Source organism: Helianthus annuus, chromosome 16 (assembly GCF_002127325.2).
Source record: "Helianthus annuus cultivar XRQ/B chromosome 16, HanXRQr2.0-SUNRISE, whole genome shotgun sequence".
Taxonomy (NCBI): Eukaryota; Viridiplantae; Streptophyta; class Magnoliopsida; order Asterales; family Asteraceae; genus Helianthus; species Helianthus annuus.
The window spans coordinates 160,720,169-160,733,398 of record NC_035448.2 but is presented as its reverse complement, the minus strand read 5'-3'; positions in this window follow the sequence as shown (position 1 = coordinate 160,733,398).

Sequence of the window (13,230 nt, the reverse complement as noted above, 5' to 3'; positions counted from 1 at the left end):
GCTAAGAGAGGTTCAGTTTTTAGGACACGTTGTGAGTGAGCGTGGTATCCAAGTGGATCCCGCTAAGGTAGAGGCGGTTATGAACTGGCAAGAGCCAAAGACGCCTACCGAAATTCGTAGTTTCCTGGGGTTAGCAGGATACTACCGGAGGTTTATTGAAAATTTTTCAAGGATTGCTGCGCCCTTGACTTCCTTGACCAAGAAGAAAGAAAAGTACATCTGGGGCCCGAAGCAGCAAGAGTCCTTTGAAATATTGAAGCAGAAGCTAAGCAACGCACCTGTGTTGACCTTACCTGAGGGTACAGATGAATTCGTAGTTTACTGCGATGCATCACACACAGGCATGGGGTGTGTGCTTATGCAGAAGGGCAAGGTGATTGCCTATGCTTCAAGGCAATTAAAGGTGCATGAAAAGAATTACACCACCCACGACTTGGAGTTGGGTGCTGTTGTATTTGCACTGAAGTTGTGGAGGCACTACCTTTATGGTATTAAATTTGTGATTTATTCTGATCACAAAAGCCTCCAGCACCTGTTCAACCAGAAAGAGTTGAACATGAGGCAACGCCGTTGGATGGAAACCCTGAATGATTATGACTGCGAAATCAGGTACCATCCCGGCAAGGCGAATGTAGTCGCCGATGCCTTGAGCAGGAAAGAAAGGGTAAAACCCATTCGAATCAATGCCAAGAGCATTGAGGTTAAGAATAATTTAATGGAAAGGATATTAGCTGCGCAGCGTGAGGCTGTGTTGGAAGCTAATTATCCTAATGAAAAGTTGGGAGTAACTGAGGAGAAGTTGACTCTTAGCAAGGATGGAATTCTTAGACTGAACGGACGTATATGGATTCCGATATATGGAGGACTACGAGATGTTGTTCTCCAGGAAGCCCATAGTTCCAAATACTCAGTCCATCCTGGTGCTGACAAGATGTACCAAGACTTAAAGGCAAATTATTGGTGGATAGGCTTGAAAAAGTCTGTTGCCGCCCATGTAGCAAAGTGCTTGACTTGTGCTCAAGTCAAAGCCAAGCACCAAAAGCCGTCTGGCTTGCTACAACAGCCTGAGCTTCCCGAGTGGAAGTGGGAATGCGTAACTATGGACTTCATAACCAAGTTACCCAAAACCAGGAAAGGAAACGATACAATATGGGTCATAGTCGATAGGCTGACTAAATCAGCTCATTTCCTACCCATCAAGGAGACGTATAGCTCCGATATGTTAGCCCAACTTTATGTTGATAAGATTGTAGCCTTACACGGCATACCTGTGTCTATTATCTTCGACAGGGATACTAGATACACGTCTCATTTCTGGAAAAGTTTCCAGCAATCTTTGGGCACGCGTTTAAACTTTAGTACGGCTTACCATCCACAGACAGACGGTCAAAGTGAGCGTACTATCCAAACGCTAGAAGACATGCTTCGTGCATGTGCGATCGATTTAGGTGGTAACTGGGATAAAAACCTACCCCTGATCGAATTCTCCTACAATAATAGCTACCACACCAGCATAAAGGCTGCGCCTTTTGAGGCATTATATGGTAGGAAATGCAGATCGCCTGTTTGTTGGGCGGAAGTAGGAGAGGTCCAATTATCGGGACCAGAGATTGTTTTCCAGACAACGGACAAGATTGTCCAGATCCGGGAACGTCTCAAGGCTGCCCGCGATAGGCAGAAGAGCTACGCTGATCCAAAGCGTAAGGATTTTCACTTCGAAGTGGGTGAAAAAGTATTACTTAAGGTGTCACCCTGGAAGGGGGTGATGCGCTTCGGCAAGAAGGGCAAACTGAGTCCGAGATACATAGGACCTTTTGAGGTCATTGAACGAGTCGGATCAGTTGCCTATAAACTAAACTTGCCTGAAGAGCTCAATGGAATTCACAATGTGTTCCACATCTGCAATCTCAAAAAGTGCTTCGCCGACGAGTCGTTGGTGATTCCACACACAGATGTGCATATAGATGAGAGCTTAAAGTTCATAGAAAAACCTTTGTCGATTGAAGATCGACAGGTGAAGAAGCTTCGCAGAAAGCACGTACCGATTGTAAAAGTCAAATGGGATGCTCGTAGAGGTCCTGAATATACGTGGGAAGTCGAAGCTACAATGAAAGAAAAATACCCCTATTTATTTGAGTAAATCTCGGGTCGAGATTTATTTTAAGGGGGTGAGGATGTAACACCTCGAATTTTTGTGTCCAATGATGTGTTAACACGTGTCATTTGTTTACACGTGGCATCTATAATAAATAAAGGACTAATTTTGACAAACCTTGAAAGTATATAAATTCGAGGGTTATAAAATGTCAACAAGGGTAAATATACTGTATAGTATCCCTAAATAATGCTTAAACCTTCAAACGAATAAATTATAGATCGTACAAAAACAAAACGCGAAAGAAAGTGAGAGATTACAAACTACAGGGGTTAACTGTGTCAACATGTTTAATAATACCTCTGAGTGACCCTTTAACGTTCCAAAGACTTTGTAACGGTATTATACACTCACGAAAATAATATATACGAATTTCGCAAAGTTTCGATATGAAACGGGAAAGTTACGATCGAATTCGTAGAAGAAGGGTTAAAAGCGTCAATAATGAAAGTTAAGGCTTTCCAATATAATTAATAAATAAACCGGGGACTTAATAATGCGGGTAATTAACACGAGGCCCCTATCGGTAAATAACCGAGGGCCAAACCGCAAAGTTACCCCTTCAAACCCGAAAGGTCAGGTGAATCATTACGAAAGATTTCGTTATTAATGGCCAGATTCTGTAATCATAACAAAAGATTTAAAAATTTCTGAAACCTTAACCTCTCGCGACCCGCGTGAAGGTTATGGTTAAGTTGAGGCGGGCCGCGAGCCACCTTAAATACGCGACTTATATTTGATCTTTAGGCGACCCGCATTAAAAAGCATGGGGACTCCCATGCGGGTCGCGTAAAGCGCCCAGATGCAGAAAGTTGTAGTTTTCTTGACTTTTGGAGCCTTGAACGATCAACAACCAACAAATGGGGCATGGGCACCCTATGCTCGACCCATAACACTTAGGGGACATCTACCCATCACCCCTGACCTGTTGTAGGTGTTTGTAATGATCATACATCCTTGACATTGGCTATAAATACCAAGGTTATGAGCATATGTTTACCACACCTCAAACAACACCTCTCTGATCATTCTAAGTGCTCCCAAGCATTCTCTTCTGCTCCATAAGCAAGAACACAACCTCTGTAAGTGATCTAACCCTTTGTGGTTCCACATTTCCTTAGTAAATGGCTAAGAACCAAACCGTCGTAACTACGGTTTGACTTTACAATAAATCAGTAATGGTTCAGTCTTATGATGAATCAAAAGTGGTTATGAGTTGGTATTTATGTGGGTAATAAACCTCTAAAATGGTTCCCCCTGATCACCACTCTAACTATGTCAAATGTCGAGTCAAACGTGCGGTTAAAAAGTCAACAGAAAGCTATTTTAGCGATTTATGCATAATCTGTAATATATATGCTATGGAACATGTTTTGATAATCATAAAACATGAAAATAAGTAAATAAACTTGTTTGCGCTCGTTTGAATCGATCATTTACTATATTGAACCGGTTCGGAGCCGAAAGTCGCATAAGTTTGACTTTTGCTTTGACTTCAGTTCTGACCCGTTTTAGTGAAGTATAAATATACCTTAGGACTCTCTTAGGACCAGGTCACATGTTGGTATACGCCTCTGTGGTCGGTTCATGAGTTATCCGAGTCTTTTACGTATTTCCGTCATTCGCCTAAAAGTTGACCGTAACGGCCTTTTAAAATTAAAACGAGTATTTCGGACACGTGAACGGACCAAAACCTTGCTTGTTAAATTATAAGCATGTCCTTAAAGTTTCACGTCAATCCGAGGCCTAGAATGAGAGTTATGCTAAAAGGCGCACTTTTAAGAAAGTTTTGTAATTAATGGCGCAATTAGCATAACGCCCATCTAACCCAAGTTTTCGTCACCAAAACATTTACCCACTGTGGTAAAATAATATTTTGGGAATTTTAAAGATTTTTAATAATTTTTACCTTGCTCATAACCTGCGGTTATGGCTACGGTTCGGTAAATACCGAATATGCCCTTTTTGGCCAAAACGGGAGTTCTACAAGGTCTTTTGACCCGATTCCAGTTGCCACTGATTTTAAATAATAAATAAAGTATTTTAAGCTTTATAAGCTGTTCGGGAAACTCAGATTTCCTGTAGAACTCGAAAAGCCCTTTTTAAAGTCTTTAAAATGACCGAAAAGCCCCTACGGGGCATAATATTAACTTAAACTCGTTACGGGCATTACGGAAGGTATCCTACTGATACCAAAATACTTTTAAGGCATATTGACTTAGGAAATAAGCGTAGGACACTTATGGTTAACCGTTTCGCCTATTTGCGCATACGGTACGGCTCATGGAACTAGTTTTCGTGCAATAGCCGATATGGGTCAAATTATATTATTTGAACCCCAAAATCCAGAGTATGAACTATAAACCCATATAAAACAAGTCTCTGAACTTGTTGGGTCCAAATCATACTCCATTCTCGGCTTTCGCCTTTTCGAGCGAATTAACCATATCTATATATCGGAATCAACCGGTTTAAGCTACGGCTAATACAAGGACCGTTAGGATTCTAAGAGGTTAATTAAAACCTTCGTTCCAGATTAGGAGCCCCAGTAAAAGCTATCGGTGACTTGATCTAAATTAAGGATTAATACTTGCAAAGGTAAATACTTTAACTTATTTCCCCTATATGGGCTTGGGTTACGGTATATTAATACCGCTTGATTGAGCATTATATAATTCCATCGCTTAGGTGGTTAATTGATTAAATATGATCGGCTCATTTAAACAGTTTTGTTGCTTATAAGCCTTTGGGGGGTTTAATGACCGTTGTCCCGGATATCCTTGGCATCATTTTACGAAATGGCCACGACCATCGACATCCCGGTGTAGGCGTACACCCGGTATAAAGTGTCGACATTAAAATTAAAAGACGTAGCCGTTGGTTTTTATACTACGGTTTTACGCAAACGTGGTGTGTCTATAAATCTTTAACCCGGTACGACCCGGGCTACTGAACGCACAAAAGAACATGTAAAACGTTCACAAGATCATTATGAATTTTCCCAAGTTATAAAAGAGTTTGTGCCTTGTGCATTCGAATCAATTTTAATAAACATTTTCAAATGTGTCAGTTGAATGTATTTACCAGTGTAAACTGACGTATTTTCCCCAAAAAGATTAAGTGCAGGTACCTAAACGTAATTGGCTGGTATTAGCTCCCTAGCGTCGGGATAAGCCTCGCAAGCTTGATTGCAGTATCTGATGGAACAATAATTTATGATTATTTACGATCCACTGTGGATATATTCAACCCCTGTAATACATTTTGATATTACGATCGGAGGTTGAAATTTATATATTTATCTTATGCTTCCGCTGTGCATTATATAATTGTGTGGTTTGACTATATTGTTGCCAACATCGTCACGGTAATCCCCCACCGGGCCCACCGGTGAGACACGTGGAAATCGGGGTGTGACAAAAAATCTCAGTGTTCTTTTAAAAACCCGGAAACGGCTCTAAATCACATTTTTAGCGTTTTTAACGCATAGTAAGCGTTATACTCATATTAAACATATAAGACTTATATCTACTGATGTATTTAGCATACTTTCATATAATAACAGTAAGTATAAGACTTTGAACTCAGATTTCCAGTTTTGACATTTTTGGCCCTTGTGAAATTACTAAAATACCCCTACGGTGCATAGTTTGAATTTAAATGATAAGTTTTTATACGGGTCATACCCTACTGTTATAATATGTCAAATTAAACATATTTACTGTATAAATCAGACCCGTAACCCAGATTTCCAATTTAACTCTTTTATAATCTTTTAAATGACCGAAATGCCCTTATGAGGCATAAAGTGAGTTTAAATTTATTCGGGGCATAATAGAACATAACTTGCTGATATTATATCATATCTAAAAGCATATTATCTCAGGGAACTTGCATATGACTCTTTTGCCTACCCGTAACGCTCTTTTAGCGCTCGGTTCGGTTTATGTAACTAGTTGCATATATTGACCGAAGCGGGTCAAACATTATCATTTTTGTCTCAAAATCCAGAATGTATTTTGTATACCCATATTATACAAGTATTCAAACTTGTCGGGTCTAAATCACGTTCTATCCGGTCTTCGCTTAATCGTGCGCTTGAACTGTATATTTCTTAAAACTAACCGGTCTAAGCTTAGGCTTAATTAAAGACCCGTTAGTATTCTAATTGGTTATTTATACCATCGTTCCAGACTAGAGCCTTCCGGTAAATTGTACCTACGCTTACTTAAGTGAATACGGCTGAGTTATTAAAATTCTTGCTATTTAAGACAGGAGCTAGCTCAGGTAAATACTCTTAACTTATTTTCCCTATTACGGGCTTGGGATACGGTAATATAAATACCGCATGGTCAGGTATGGGATTCGAAGACCAATGTGTCGGGAAATCCAAATAACCTGTTTTAATTCGTATTGCTTGACTGAAACATTGGGGGTTAATGCGACCGTGTCCTGGATATCCTTGACTCATTAATTGCAATGGCCACGACCTAAGCACGGGGTGTAGGCATACACCTGACAGATGCTTTATGCTTATTATTTGATTATACCCAATATGGGATTCCCAATAGGGGAATAGTGGTGTGTCGGTTAATCTTGAACCGGTATAGGACCGGGCCCCGTATGTAGAGCAAGTTATGTAAAACTGATAACATGAGATATAGTTTGTCCCAAGTATAAAAGATTAATTTTGCCTTGTGCATTTTAATCAAGTGTCAAAATAGTTTTGTGCCTTGTGCGCCTAAACCAATTTTCATAAACTCCTTTCAAATGAGTCAGTTGAGTGTATTTACCAGTGAAAACTGACGTATTTTCCAAAGTCTAAGTGACAGGTACAAGTACGTAATAGGCTGGAAGCTGCTCAGGGCGTTAATAAGGAATCTTGCAAGTTCTAGGCGCCTAAAGTCTGTTGAACAATATTTAAGTTTTAAGATCCGCCTGTGGATCCTCTACTTTCCGTTGTAATACTTGATATTACTTTATATTCGGATTGTAATATATTTATCTTTTGCTTCCGCTGTGCATTTATAAATTGTGTTGTTTGACTATGATGTTATCAACTACGTCACGATACTCCCCACCGGGCCCACCGGTGACACGTGGAAATTGGGGGTGTGACAGGTTGGTATCAGAGCCAACGCTGAGTGAATTAAACATTTTCCTAATGTGTTTAATCTCAGTGACACAATTGCACATACTTGAGTCTAGACTTAACATAGGAATACCCTCATCTCTATTCGGAGAATTTTTGTTTTCAATTCTATATATTCTTGATATGTCATCAAGCAAAGATGCTATAATGGAAATTCTCCCCATTAGAAGCCTAGGGAAGGCTGAGCTTCGTACCGCGACCAGGATTAACGTACGACCAAGGAGAGGACATTCAGAACAAAAAAATGAAGAAGAGGCTCCTTTTATTGAAGATCGTTTCCTTAAAAGTCTTTATAACGATATTTATCTTTTGGTCCCTTTGAGGACAACATCATTTCTTTTAAGTCCCTTTTTGGGCAATTCTATACCTCTTTTAAAATCATTGGGATGTTTTATCTAGATTTCATTTATATCATTATGTATGAATATAATATATGAAGTAAATTAAAATAACAATTCTGTTATAAGATCTACCATTATATTAAGATGGCAAAATAAAAAAAAAGGACAAGACCTAGCTCAGGTGTCATTTAAGACAGAGCCAAGATGGTATCTCCATAATTAGATTTAGATCCATAATTAACGTCTCAACTTAGGATTGATCTGCGTTATGTTAAAAAGAGAATCTTAGGGGTGAAACCTAGCCACGTGTCGTCGCATACATGGCCAAGATGGTAGAACCTGTCAAAAAGATTCCAAATTTATGTTAACATCTGAAAGTATGTTAACATGCTGGGCAAATTGTGATGTTAAAAAGAGAATCTTAGGGGTGAAACTTGGGATTTATTTAAAATTCCCTGCAAGTAAAATAGCCATCCATTAAGGATGAAGTGCCTACGGGTAATAAATTTGAAAATTGGGATTTATTTAAAATTCCCTGTAAGTAAAATAACCATCCCTTAAGGATGAAGTGCCACGAGCTATAATACCCTGTCCAATTGCGTCATCGACAGTTGTGATCTTTTGAGATTCCCCGTCCTAAGGGGGTGAGCTATGCTCAAAGGCCCTCTAGACGATAATCCTGCCGTCATGTCATCATTATGACCACTGAACGACAGTTGATTAAATTAATGACACTGATCATGGCGTCATGTCATTACCTTGACCGCTGAACGTATCATCAGTACAATGACTAAATATCTTAACATCTTACGAGATGTTAATTGATAGGCCCTCGGGCCAAAATTTTTAATAAATACAGTGGTAGCTATGACTCCCTGTCAGAAAAAGGTAACGAACTAGGTTCAAACCTCAAGGTTTTGATTCTCTGAAATCCTAGCTTATAATTTATAAATGTCCTTGTGACTAGGCCTTTGTGCCACCTCAATATCCGTAATGTTTTATAACTAGGATAAATTGTAATACCGCGATTCTGTGAAAATCCTGGTTATAAAATTAAACTTGTCTACGTGACTAGGCTTTTTGTGCCATAGTTATATTCTAAATAAATTTAGGATAATTATAATGAAAATCCTGAATAAAATAAATATTCTTCTTTTCCTGCCAGTATAAATATTAAAGGAGAATCTTAAAAGGATACCTAGCTTGAATGTCATTAAAGACCTAGCTAAAGTGGTAAAACCTGTTTAAAAGAGATTCAGATCCTTATTAAACACTTGAAAACGTGTTAACACTCCTGGAAACAGTGATACGATAAAATCACGATTGTCACCTTTATACTAGGAGCTTCCAAACCCCTTAATTAGCCTATATGATCGATAGGAATCATGGCTAATAAACGTCGAACATGATGTACACATCTGAACATCCACCTGGGATGTATACCTACGGGCAAAGATGCATACATGAAAACGATAGTTTTATTTCATAACTTCTTGTCAAGACAATGAATTATGAAATTTTCCGATCCAGAGGAATCATTGATTATGTATTAAAAATTTCCCTAGTGACAAGGCCTCTGTGCCATCGAAAAGTCCTATGGAACAGGCCGTTGAGCTATATAAGATGTCGCTATGACATTGACAGTCGTGACTTATGTCCCCTGTCTAGTAAGTATAAAGGATTTATTCCATTTAAGCGCCAAAGATGGTTTATTTAAAAATCTAGGCAAAACATGATCAAATAAACTAAATACTATCTATTGGCCTATATGGTTTGTTTGCACCATGGCTATTTAAATTATCAAGTTCAACAATTCCCTATAATTAAGTAAGCTATTACTCCATGGTTAGTTAGCCTTCAAAGCTTTATCACGGCTGACTCCTCTGGGACTCACGATCATCCAGTTAGTCAGAATGATGTACATTGACTAGCCTTTGTGGCAAAATAAATTATCTTTCAAAAGATGACGGTTGTAGTCTTTGACTCTCTGTCCAAAGGTGAAGAACTATGTTCGAACCTTAAGATCTCTGATCCAATAAGATTGCAGCTTATATATTAATTCTTTAAGTGCCATATTTTGTATGTCCTTTGTGACAAGGCCTTCGGGCCTATGATTATTAATGTCCTTCATGGCAAGCCTTCCAACTATCTAAAGATTGTCGTTATGACAAGGGCAGTTGTGACATTGTGATCCCCAGTCAAAAGGTAATGGACTCGGTCCAAACCATAAACACAATTGAAGGTCCTTTTTGACCTAGGCTAAATGTAATTGACATACTTTCTAGTAGCATACTATAAAGAAGTTATAAACCTAGCAGCCATTATGGTTTGGTAATACCATGACTTTATAAATCATCCATTACGATGATTCCATAATAGCTTGCATCTAAGCATATGTTATTTTGGTGTTAGTACCAAAGCTCCAGAATGGAGGTTTCCGACGAAGCACACAGCAATACGGCGGCTAAAAACAAGGATGCAAATATAAATATAAATGTTAATGGTACTACTCTTCAGGCCTTGATTAGCGCAGCGATTAGTGAAGTTGTGGATAAGGTCCTTGAGAACAAAAAGGAACCAAGTGTCACTCACTCAAAGATCTATACAGAAACGCATACATCAGCTCGTAAGGAGAGCTCCGTTCACTCTTCAGATGAAAAGAGCGAACCTCAGGAGATAGTACTCTATGATAAGCCCCGTTCAACTGAGGGCGGGTGCACCTACAAATATTTCGTCTCATGCAAACCCAGAGATTTCAATGGCGAAAAAGGAGCAATTGATGCTATGGAATGGCTTGAGGAAATGGAAACGGTTGTGGACATCAGCGATTGTGCTGATAAGGACGTAGTAAAATTTGTTTCACAATCTTTTAAGGGAGAGGCTCTTGTATGGTGGAAGGCCATGATGCAGTCCACGGGGAAAATTCCCCTATACCTTATGGGATGGTCCAAGTTTGTGGACCTTATCAAAGAAAACTACTGTCCACAACACGAAGTGGAAAAGGTGGAGACAGAATTTCTGAATCTCACAATGAAAAACCTAAATTGTCAGCAATATGTTACCGACTTCAACTCCCTATCTAGACTGGTACCCTACTTAATTACCCCGGAACCAAAACGCATTGCGCGTTTCATCGGTGGTTTAGCACCAGAAATAAAAGGGGATGTTAAGGCTTCAAGGTCAATCAACTACAGATCAGCTGTAGATCTATCCTTGTCTCTCACTCAAGATGCAGTGAGACAAAAGTCGTTCATGAATGAAACTAATGACAAAAGACAAAGGGAGGAGGATAACTCTCAGAATCCTAAGAAGAGCAAATCCAAGCTCAGCAATAACCAACAGGATTCCAACAAAAAGCCTACATGCAAAACCTGTAAAAGAAGACATTGGGGGCAATGTCGATTAAGCCAAAAGATAAAGCAATGTGGCATCTGTAAAAGAACTGGCCACCAGTCCCACGAATGTAGGAACATGAAGGATGCAAACTGTTTCAGCTGTGGTGAAAAGGGGCACATCAGTACTAATTGCCCTAAGGCTGCCAAGAAAGGAGCAGCTAGGTCTGGAAAGGATAAGAAAGGAACCGTCTGGACTACCGGTTGAATACCTGAGACAGTGCACATCGATAATAGCATTAGGTACGTCCTTTACCGTTTAGCATTGATAGTGACTGACAAGTATTTTTACATTGATGCAAGGGATAATAAACCTTTAGCAAACCATAAGCTTAGCAAACTCTGGATTACATTCATAAGGACTTCATATATTAAATATGAGGTATAATTTACCAGTGGAATCTTTGATGACCTCTCTCCCATCCTCGGAGATAATCCTTTCATAAGAATCTGGAGTACTCTCCCCCAGAAAGAGTACGACAATATATATTAATTATTTTATTTTATTATTTTTCTCATTGTTTTCTATCGTCTGCGAATGCCAAACTATGTTTGATAAGAGTACCATATGAGGATTTGCGTATCCTAGTGTGTCCCATAGATTGCTTCCATGCCTGATCAGTATGGAGGTTTAATGCATGGGATCCCCGAAGATATCCCAATGATCATATTGTACTAAAGTCGACTAGTAGTATTCAAAGAAGATATCCAATATAAAATGTCCTTATAAGTATCTCTACTTAGGGCATCTTTGCAATGGTAAAGGGAATGTGTCATTTATCTGACACCGACGGCGATAGATGGGCCAAAGTCTGAGAATGCAGAAATCTCTGACATCTCTATGTGTCATAACTAGCTTCTTTATAAGAATTACCATGGTTACCTTCTGAGAGGCAAGAGGATGTTAGGACAAACATCCCGCTTAGGGCTGCAGTTATTGTAAGAATCTTATATCTGTTATTACCAACGAAATAGGAAGAACTAAGAGCCAAATAAATAATTTTTGGATAAGGTTTCGTAAAGCCAAAATTCAAGGTTCTAAGAACCCCGATTTTTAGTAAATAAGAAAGACGGTTCATCTTGCTTATGCATTGATTACCGCAACCCTATTTAGGCAATAGCTAGGAATCCCCAAATTGCTGCCAGGATCGTCGATTTATTCGACCAGCTGTAAGGAACAACTATTCTTTGAGATTAGTCAAGCAGTGATTGGAATAACCATATCGCCTTAAGATAAGCTTTTCGGTAATAGTTGTTATATAAGTATCAACGCTGCTCCTTTGGGAGACCTTGTATAGATAAGATGTTAAACATCTATTGCTAGACAGAAAATTGGTAAGTCCAATTATCAGGATCTAAAAGTTGCCTTGGGAACAACGAATAAGATCGAGCAAATCCATAACCATCTATAAGTTGCCAGTATTCGGCAGAGAATCAAGGATTCATGGAAATAGCAAACCTCCTAAGTTCTTGTTAAGAAATAAGGTTCAACAAAGGATATCACCCTGGAAAGGTGTGCCAATCTGTTAATTGTCAGGCTAGTAAGCTCTGAATATATGAAATCATTCGAAGTAATCGAATCTATCAAGATCAAATAACTTATGAGCTAAAACCTATTCAAGGAGCTTGGTGGAGCTCGCGATGTATTGCACCCTAAGGATTAAAGGATATGTTCCGCCAATATGTCAAGAAGCACTATCACATAGCGGTTGGCAGACGGACGGACAGAGTGAGCGTACCATCCAAACATTGGAAGACATGCTTCGAGCATGTGTGATTAATTTATGTGGCAGTTGGGATAACCACCTACCCTTGATAGAGTTCTCCTATAAAAATATCTACCATACTAGTATTAGGGCCGCGCCTTTTGAGGCCTTATACGGTAGGAAGTGTAGATCGCCTATATGTTGGGCAGAAGTTGGAGATGTCCAACTATCAGGACCAGAAATCGTTTTCAAGACGACAGACAAGATCGTTCAGATTCGCGATCGTTTGAAAGCTGCCAGGGATAGGCAGAAAAGTTAAGCGGATCCAAAGCGCAAAGATTTTCACTGCTATGTAGGTGATAAAGTGTTACTTAAGGTATTGCCCTGGGAGGGGGTGATGCGATTTGGTAAGAAAGGCAAGCTAAGCCCGAGGTACATAGGACCCTTCAGGATTGTCGAACGTATCGGGTCAGTTGCTTATAAG